Source organism: Ranitomeya variabilis, chromosome 6 (genome assembly GCF_051348905.1).
Source record: "Ranitomeya variabilis isolate aRanVar5 chromosome 6, aRanVar5.hap1, whole genome shotgun sequence".
Classification (NCBI taxonomy): domain Eukaryota; kingdom Metazoa; phylum Chordata; class Amphibia; order Anura; family Dendrobatidae; genus Ranitomeya; species Ranitomeya variabilis.
Window position 1 is genome coordinate 94739115 of NC_135237.1, and position 10902 is coordinate 94750016.

The following is a 10902-nucleotide window of genomic DNA, read 5'->3' on the forward strand; positions in this document are numbered from 1 at the left end:
AATTTTCTCAGAATCACCTGAAACTCAATGTTGCCCAGCGACAGCCACGAAACCTGAAAGATATAGAGAAGGTCTGTATGGAGGAGTGGGCCAAAATCCCTTCTGCAGTGTATGCAAACTTGGTCAAGAACTACAGAAAACATCTGGCCTCTGTAATTGCAAACAAAGGTTTCTGTACCAAATATTAAGTTCTACTTTCTATTGTATCAAATACTTATTTCATGCAATAAAATGCTAATTTATTTCTGTAAAAATCATACAATGTGATTTTCTGGTTTTGATTTTTAGATTCTGTCTCTCACAGTTGAAGTGTACCTTTCAATAAAAATGACAGACCTCTCCATTCTTTGTAGGTGGGAAAATTATCAAACTCGTCAGTATCAAATACTTATTTTCCCCACTGTATATAAGGAGTTTGTATGTTCTTCTCATGTTTGCGTGGGTTTCTTCTGGGTTCTACAGTTTCTTCCCACACTCCAAAGACATACTGATAGGAAATGTAGATTGTGAGCCCCAATGGGGACATCATCATGATGTCTGTAAAGCGCTGTGGAATTAATGGCGCTGTATAAGCAAGTAAAATAAATAAAGTATAAATATGGAATTGAAGTATGGAATAGAAAGAGATAATTTGTTGAAAAGTCACTTCAGACATAAAGTTGCATTTTGTGTTAGTGCCTGCCGAGTTTGTATTGGGTAAAGTGGCATATAAGAAAACATGTCAAGAGGGCAGATGCCCTACAGATACCCTTTTATACTAAGTTCAACTCTTTTCAAGAGAAAACTCATCACCTTCAACACTGTCTCTACCTTGCATTTCCTGTTGACCTCTGCCTCTAAGGTTAAAGCTGAATATCAGACCCGCTGGATTGTCTGCCAGTGTGAAGGGAAGTGCTGACAAGTATATATTTGCTGTTTGCTGATTCAAGACTAGGGACGTGTTTTGGCAATCTATAAATGTTACAGGCGTCCTCCTAACTCCAGCTATTTGTGGGGATGATCTGAGGTTAATGTTTTCTAGTTGTATATAATATGGAATCTGCTGCTCAAGAAGCTGTTCTATCAATGACTCAAAAATACTGTAATGTTTCTTTTCTAACAAACCATGTAGGATTGGAAACATATTATTGATGTAATCTATGCAATTGTGGGAAAGCCTAGAAGCAACCATAAAAGATGGCCATACTAAACCTGGATATTCTCCATGTTTTACATGTGTGCTGCTACCGATATTGTTTACAGCCCTATGAGAGAGATTGAGCGCCTCTTGCTGAGTTAAGCATCGTTTCCCAGTCCATGAACTATGAATGTGAACTAAAATGTGTTTAAATTACGTTGTACTATTGCAATTGTGGATGGTTTGCACATTACAAGCACGCACTGAGGGCGGTCAGTGGTACGTCAGGAGGCAGAGATAGTAATCTATAGGGTGAAGAGAATCTCATAAGCACTGGGGTATTTTTATACTAAAGGCGGTTGCAACTACACAAAATAATACTTAGGCAGGATATGTGGTGATAGAGAGTGACCTATCCATAGCAGGACTGAAGGATTATTTAATAGCTCATACTGGACCCAACCTGACCACTTGGCTTCAACAAAGGACTGTGTAAACTTGTGGCAACTCTTCTACTGTTCTGCTGTTCAAGAGACTTTCCCCACAAAGTCTGACAACAGTCGACAAGCTCCTTATTAAGACATTGCACCTAATTATGCCTGTGTACCACTAACTAGAGGTGATTGACCCTTTTGAAATTTTAATTCGGCAGGTCCAAAAGATTCTTATCCAAAATTTGATTTCTGGCAAATTGATTCACCGCCAATCTCAAGTAGTCCAATTAAATTGGAATGGTGTATAAAACTTTTCACCAGTATTTAATACAGTATAGAATCAATTTTAGGCTGGTGTCACATTAGCAAATGCAATTCGCGCAAGTCTCTCACCTCAATACCGGTACTGCTGCCGGCAGTTCGGACCGGAGCGTTCAGCTGCATAGAAATACATGCAGCCGCACACTCCAGTCCTGAGTGCGGCAGTGCCAAGTACTGAGGCGAGAGACTCGCATTGCAGTTGCAAGTGTGACACCGGCCTTATTGTTAATGTATCTTTAGGAAAAGAGATAGAGAGAGGGAGAGAGAGAAAAAGAGAGAGACACACAGGGATGTGAGCCATAAAATGGCTCTGCTTGGCCAGCCTTCATCTTTTATAGTGTCTGTCATAGTCCTCCCTGATTGGCTGCACTAGACTAGTGTTAGCAGCTGGGCGTTATGGGGAAGCCCACTTTGCAGCACCTGATGTAATTAGCTGGCTTTGTGACTCTTCAGCAGTGTATTAAATTACCCCGCATTTTTTGAGGGTTTTGATCCATGTCAATGCAAACTGTGTAAATTAATAATAATAATAATAATAATAATAATCATTTTATATAGCGCCAACATATTTTGCAGCGCTTTACAATTATGGAGGGGATTTGTACAGACAATAGACATTACAGCATAACAATAATCACAGTTCAAAACAGATACCAAGAAGATTGAGGGCCCTGCTCACAAGCTTGCAAATTATGAGGAAAAAGGGGAGACACGAGAGGTGGATGGTAACAATTGCTTTCGTTGTTCGGACCGGCCATAGTGTAAGGATCAGGTATTCATGTAAAGCTGCATGAACCAGTTAACAGCATAAATATGTAACAGTTCAGACATAGAAGGCTATTAACTGCATAAAGTGTATGAAAACATGATGCGAGGAACCTGATTATGGTAAAAATTTTGAATGGACAACACAGGGATAGCTAAGTTAATGCGTTGAGGTGGTAGGCCAGTCTAAACAAATGCCTTTTTAGGGCACACTTAAAACTGTGGGGATTGGGGATTAATCGTATTAACCTGGGTAGTGCATTCCAAAGAATTGGCGAAGCAAGTGAAAAGTCTTGGTGACGGGAGTGGGAGGTTCTGATTATTGAGAATGTTAACCTCAGGTCATTAGCAGAATGGAGAGCACGGGTAGGGTGGTAGGCTGAGACCAGGGAGGAGATGTAGGGTGGTGCTGAGCCATGGAGTGCTTTGTGGATGAGGGTAATAGTTTTGTACTGGATCCTGGAGTGGATGGGTAACCAGTATAATGACTGGCACAAGGTAAAGGCATCGGTATAACGATTGGTGAGGAATATGATCCTGGCTGCAGCATTCAGGACAGATTAGAGAGGGGAGAGTTTGGTAAGAGGGAGGCCGATTAGTACAGAGTTACAATAGTCCAGACGAGACTGAATGAGTGAAACAGTAAGAGTATGTGCACACGTAGATGGAACCTGTGCGGATTTTTCCGCACCTGTTTTGAGAAATCCGCAGGTAAAAAGCACTACGTTTTACCTGCGGATTTACTGCGGATTTTATGCGGTTTTTGTGCAGATTCCACCTGCGGTTTTACGCCTGCAAATTCCTATAATGGAGCAGGTGTAAACTGCTCCACACAAAGAATGAACATGCTGCGGAATAAACAACGCAGCGTTTCCGCGCTGTTTTTTCCGCAGCATGTGCACTGCGGATTTTGTTTTCCATAGGTTTACATGGTACTGTAAACTCATGGAAAACAGCTGCGAATCCGCAGCAAAATCCGCAACGTGTGCACATACCCTAAGAGTTTTTGCAGAGTCAAAAGTAAGAAAAGAACAAATTCAAGAAATGTTTTTGAGATGCAGATAAGAAGAGCGAGCCAGTGATCGGATGTGGGGGGTGAATGAAAGCTCAGAATCAAGTATGACCCCAAGGCAGCGGGCATGTTGCTTGGGCGTAATGGTGGAACCACACACAGAGATGGCAATGTCAGGCAAAGGTAGGTTAGTAGAGGGAAAGAACACAAGGAGTTCAGTTTTTGACAGGTTCAGTTTCAGATAGAGGGAGGACATGATGTTAGAGGCAGCGGTAAGACAATGACTGGTATTTTTTTTTAAAAGGCAGGCGTGATATCAGGAGAAGAAGTGTATAATTGGGTGTCATCAGCATAGAGATGGTACTGGAAACCAAATCTACTGATTGTTTGTCCAATAGGGGCAGTATACAAAGAGAAGAGGAGGGGGCCTAGGACTGATCCTTGAGGAACCCCAACAGTAAGGGGAAGGTGAGAGGAAGAGGTACCAGCAAAAGATACAGTGAAAGAGCGGACAGAGAGAAAGGAGGAGAACCAGAAGAGAATGGTGTCCTTGAGGCCGATGGAGTGTAGCATAGTGAGGAGGAGCTGATGATCCACAGTATCGAATGCTGCAGAGAGATCCAAAAGAATTAGCATGGAGTAGTAACCATTAGATTTAGCTGTTAGTAGATCATTAGAGACTTTAGTGAGGGCATTTTCAGTAGAGTGTAAAGAGCGGAAACCAGATTGAAGAGGGTCGAGAAGAGAGTTATCTGAGAGATAGAGAATAAGACGGGAGTGGACCAGGCGTTCGAGGAGTTTAGAGATGAAGGGAAGATTAGAGACAGGTCTATAGTTAGCGGCACAGTTTTGGTCGAGGGATGGTTTTTTAAGTAATGGATGTATGATGGCATGCTTAAATGAGGAGGGAAAGATTCCTGAAGAGAGAGAGAGGTTGAATATTTTTGTTAGGTGAGAGGTGACAGCAGGGGAAAGGGACTGGAGGAGATGTGACCGAATGGGGTCACTGGTGCAAGTGGTCGGGCGAGAAGATGCAAGGAGCCTGATTACTTCTTCTTCTGTAACTGGTTCAAAGTCAGATAGAGAACTAGATGCAATGGGGGAGGGAGGACAGTGCATGGTATGAAGGGATTGGGAGATAATTTCCTGTAGGATGTGGTCATTTTTTTCTTTGAAGTAATTGGCCAGATCGTCAGCATGGAGATCCGTGGTTGGGGCCTGAACTCTTGGGTTGAGTAGGGAATGAAAAGTGTCAAAGAGACGTTTAGGGTTATTCGACAGTGAGGTGATGAGGGTGTTAAAATAGGTTTGTTTGGAGAGGTGAAGGGCAGAGTTGTATGTTTTAAGCATGAACTTATACTGGGTGAAATCTTTGGGTAGATTAGATTTTCTCCACAGATGTTCGGCACACCTGGAGCACCGCTGTAGGAAACGTGTTTGCAGCATGTGCCACGGTTGTCGCCATCTGTGCCGAGTTGTTCTATGTATAGGAGGTGCAATTTCATCCAGGGCACTTTGCAGGGTTTCATTGTAATGCTTCAGTGCAGAATCAGGACATGAGATGGAGGAGATAAAGGCCAATGAGGACTGCAAGCTCTTCATAAGTTTCTGGGTGTTCAGGGCCTGTATGTTTCTATAAATATGGAAAGTGGGGGTGACCTGAGCGGGATGGCAGTTCTTGATAGAGAATGAAAGAAGGTTGTGGTCAGAGAGCGGGAGAGGGGAGTTTGTGAAATCGTCTACTGAGCAAAGCCAGGAAAAGGCCAAGTCGAGGGAGTTTCCAGACTTCAGGTAATTCAACTGGAATTAAGTCTGCTCCAGATCAATCTCTACCAGTAACCCCCAAGTCTATTGTAAACAATTGTGAGTTGTTAATCAATTCAGTTAGAATTGAATTTTTCTTGAAAATACGCATTCTGGAGAATGCAAACAGATTGTAATTCACTCCATACAAATTCAGCAAAGTGGCAGCCAACTGCAGCTGCCATCTTGTTGAACAGTAGAGAGTCTGCAAAAGATTAAAGAGGAAAAAAAACATACTCATCTCACCAGTGGCAGACACAGGCAGAAGAGGCCCCCGTGCAAGAACAATATATGGGCTCTTTGCAGTCTAATAGCTCATCATGATGCACAAGTCCACCTGCTTTAGAAGGGGAAATGGGCCACCTTACCTCTTGGGACCCTGTGCGGCCACACAGGTTGCACCAATGAAATGCGGTGCTGGAGGATCAAGACATGCTGAAAGACTATATACCAAAGACTAAACATTTAACGATTATCAACCATAACTAACTATTTTAAGAAATGAAATACTGCAGCATTAGAATAAATTATAATGTAGTAAAATTTTAATATTATTGAAAATCTTTAGTAGATCACATGCTTGACTAACTAAATCATATTGTACCAGGAAAATGTTAACAGGTATGCGGATGCAACAGCGCAGACAATGAGGAGACAGTGCTACTTAAACCAACAACTGTTTATTTGATTAACACAATCAAAGGGTGCCTTTGGCACAATATCAGGGGATAGCGCAAACAGTGAAAATGAAACAAGTTATGTTACAAGAAGGATATAGTAATTCAGATGAACAGGATATTGACACAATGCTATTTATGAACTATTGTTCTATTATTATTGTCAATTAACTGTTATCACCATTGACATCTTAATCCTGATACCCCAACCCAAAGGGTGTCATTGTCATTACTGGGCCCATCACTGTCGTCATTCTGTAGGCAACACAAAGCTTAGACAATACTACCCACTTGGCTGCAAGTCTCTGATTGGTGAGTTACCCAGCCAACTCGTCATACTGGCCACCTTTGGTCCTTGAAGCACGACCCCGGTTCCCACTTTGTACTGTACGTCTACACTGTAAGCGACAGCTTAAACGAACATCCCTCTGCTGCAGCCTCATCGTCTTTCTCTACTTTGACTTTGCTCACTCGGCTCAGCTCTCCTGGATCTGGTCTCTCTCAGGTTTTCACTCAAGTCTGGTCTTTCGGCTCCTTTACTCAGATCTGGCATCTCAACTCTTATACTTGGATCTGATCTATCCACACCTCTTTTGTGTCAGATTTCCATCACAGTCTTTAATCTAGGTCAGGGCATCTGGTCGTGAGCAGACCCAGGAGTTACCTCACAGCCCCCACTCAGTATGATGGCTCCCACAACCCCCCACTCAGTATGATGGCTCCCACAACCCCCCACTCAGTATGATGGCTCCCACAACCCCCCACTCAGTATGATGGCTCCCACAACCCCCCACTCGGTATGATGGCTCTCACAACCCCCCACTCGGTATGATGGCTCTCACAACCCCCCACTCAGTATGATGGCTCCCACAACCCCCCACTCAGTATGATGGCTCCCACAACCCCCCACTCAGTATGATGGCTCCCACAACCCCCCACTCAGTATGATGGCTCCCACAACCCCCCACTCAGTATGATGGCTCCCACAACCCCCCACTCGGTATGATGGCTCTCACAACCCCCCACTCGGTATGATGGCTCCCACAACCCCCCACTCAGTATGATGGCTCCCACAACCCCCCACTCGGTATGATGGCTCTCACAACCCCCCACTCGGTATGATGGCTCTCACAACCCCCCACTCAGTATGATGGCTCCCACAACCCCCCACTCAGTATGATGGCTCTCACAACCCCCCACTCAGTATGATGGCTCCCACAACCCCCCACTCAGTATGATGGCTCTCACAACCTTTCACTCATTAAGAGAATAAACATTACACACTTTGCCATATTCCCCCAGTTCAATTTTATATTATTATTGTTGTTAATACTGTGAGAGACTGAACTTCATGATCTCTTCCATTATATTGTTTAGTTACAGCCTCCTTTTATTATCGATGTACTATCCCGATTTCAGCATCATTGTATATTATAGGTGATTAATAAAATTTGTTAGATTTTAGGTGTGCGCATCAATATTGCTTTCTTTTTTCTTTTTTGTGATGGGTGAGGATAGGGCACTCACAGACGCCATAGTGGCCACGAGATCTACCGTTATGAACAGCACTCACCTGCCACATGATTGTATTACAAGACAAGAAGAACTAGGTCAAGGTAATGTTACTACATACAAGGGGGGGAAAGACTAGGAAGCACTCGGGTTTCCTGTCCAGTAAACCGGTTCTGTACTAGCGGGGGCACCCAGTTTGTATTTAATTTAATTTAATTTTTTATGACAAATCCTGATCCACATATGATTTTTAGACCTAGTTTAATAAAAATCAGACAGTTCATGATCCCACAGACACATTTTTTAAGCTTCTTAACTGCATGAAATCCATCTGTATGGACATACTTTAGCACAAATACTTCTTTATCATCGTTAAGACAACAAATTTTGTGTAGCAGGAAAGTGTCTGTTTACCCTTCTAGACTAATTACGAGAAGCCGCCGGCCTTCTTGAGCAGCACTTTCAATCATGCACTAACTGCTGCAGCTCAAGCAGAATCCTCGTTAGTGATCATTTCAATTTAAGTGTAATGTCAAACATGATATTCAATCTGGTCAATTTCTTTTATCAGATGAATCAACATTTGTGAAAGGTCAAGCAACAATAGTGGCAATTATCCATGCATATCATTTACATCACACTCAAGGTCCAGATAGGAGCGCTTCATGGCCAAATGGATTTGTCTGCCCAATAGGTATAGTATTGAGCTAATAGAATATTTTGTTACAGTACCTAGTGTGGGCTTGACATAGAGAAATGTTACATTCTACCTGTTTATTTTGTGTTATTCGCTCAATGTATCAATGTTCTTTGCCTTGAGTCTGTTTTATATGCTTCTGTTTGTGATTTGGCAATGTCAGAATAGGTTTGGGAATAGTTATACAGAACACGCAGAGCTTAGAAAAGAGCAAGTCTGTGCAGTCTGTCTCTATGTAAACATCCAAAGCTTACAATAAACAGCATGGCCAGGAAATATGAGTATTTCCTACAAAGTTATTATATATGCAAAACACACAACGCATTATAAACTATAGATTGTTTAAAATGCAATCATCATTTTTTTTACATCTCGCCATACAGTGCATTGAGCTCTTGGAAGCAACTTTTCGATGTAGAAGTGGTCAAACGTGTGGATTGGGTCAGACTGGATCTCCAAAATACCAGATAATCCTCTGGAAGCCTAGGCAATACTGGCTCCATAGGTCCAGCAACAAACAATGTCATTTGGGGTTGATTTTAAAGATAATCACATATTTCTGTAAGATTTATCTTTTAAAGCTTGAATAACAAGTAACCAATACAACCTTAGTGATGATTTGTCCTGTGTGGGCAATACTAACTATAAAGTTTATGAGGAAATTAAAAACGATCATGTTCTTTATAGATGGTGAGGGGCTGTTAGAATTTTACTCTGGCAGCTCCATGGAACCACTGTTTTTGATTTAAGCAGCATGTAAGGCACTGAAAGCTGTGACCGAAGTCACACCAAAGCAGCGCACAATGCCTTGCTGGAGGAGAGGGTCCCCAATAAACCAGGTCCATGGAACCACAATACAACATTGCACCCTGACAATCTGTGCCCTGTCACCATCATTGTCTTGATTTTTGACAGTTTCAGCTGGTTTCAACATTCCTTCAAAGGGGTTGTCCGGGCTTAGGCTACAAGTTTGCTGTCACTCTATGTGACTCGGTATGGCTGCAGACCTGGGAATCCTCACACCGCACATGCTGCGCGCTCTGAAGATTCTCTAGTGCCAATGACGGGAGCGGTGGGCGTGTGACCGCAAGTATACATACTGTCGTGTGCCGTCTAGATGGAAGTGTATTGAGTAAGGCCGGATACAGTCTCGGCGGAATGTGGCTGTAAGTATGCAAATCACATGTTAAGCACCATGAAATAAATGGCGCTATAATAATAAATAGTAATAATAATAAAATCGCTTACTTGCAGTCACATGGCCATCCGCACCCGGCACCGGAGAATCCTCACACAATGCGCGTGATGTGATTATTCCAAAGTCTAGCCTAAGACAACCCCTTTAAAGTGTAACTAAACATTGGTGCATCATTTTATATTTTGTACGTTTTTTAATTCTTCCCAGATTGGTGGAGGACCCCATCAATCATTAAAAAGGCAGCTTAAAAGTGCACAACTTAGGAGTCAGAAGCACCCACCTCCTAAGCTGCTAAAGGAGATGTCAAGACAAAAGGTGATTATTCCCTGGGGGTTGGATTCTAGAAAAATAACAAAATAAATCATGTACACTTGCTGTCACTCTTCTGGATCCAGGCTTATTCATGGTCTTCACAGGCATTGGATGCAATCATGTTAGCATTCAACCAGCAGCAGGACACTGGCTTGTCGTAGGCTGTCGCAGTCAGTTGACTTGAAGCTTGTGTCATTTCATTTTTTTCTTATGCTGTGCAGTTCAAGTATGATGATGACCACTGCAGCCTATCACAAGCTTAATGGTTCACACATAATTTTTGGATCACAGAGCACCCTGAATCTAGGAGGTGGACATCGGGTGAGGATGGTGTACCAACTGAAGGGCAGTTTGTCCATCAGCTTATATATAGACAATGTTAGGCCCCCTGCGTGTATGTCTGACTATTTGTGATAGTTTCCAATAGACGTTTTATTAAAACAGCGGAATGATACTGATGGAGGAACTAAATTCCATGAAGGAAAAGTGTCTGGTCTGAAATGGTAAATAGCCTGATGACAGTTGAAGCATTTTTACATCGGTTTTGGTATCAATCGTAATTCACTAAGCTGCATTAGGCTAAAAAAAACCTCTGCCTGCAACTGATATACGTGAACCCAGCCTTACCTGCTCTGATATAGTTTTTAATCTTTTTTCCCATGCATGCCTCTAGCAGGATCCTCTCTCCTTCTGTACTTGTGTGTGCCTTGTATTGTTCATGTTTTTTGTGCTTGTCTATATTTGCCCCTTTTCACATGTAAAGCGCCATGGAATAAATGGCGCTATAAAAATGTATTATAATAATAATAATAACAATAATAAACATTTTATTTATATATCAACATATTCTTCAGCACTTTACAATTAAGTGGAGACATGTACAGACAATAAAGGCATTACAAAGTACACTTAGTTCACCAGTTACAGGAGGAGTGAGGGTCCTGCTCACAGGCTTACAATCTATAGGGAAATAGGTGGCACAATGGGTATAAAGTGTTTATCATGTCTGGCCCAGCCATCACTAGAATAAATAGGGTATTCAAATAAGCTGCAT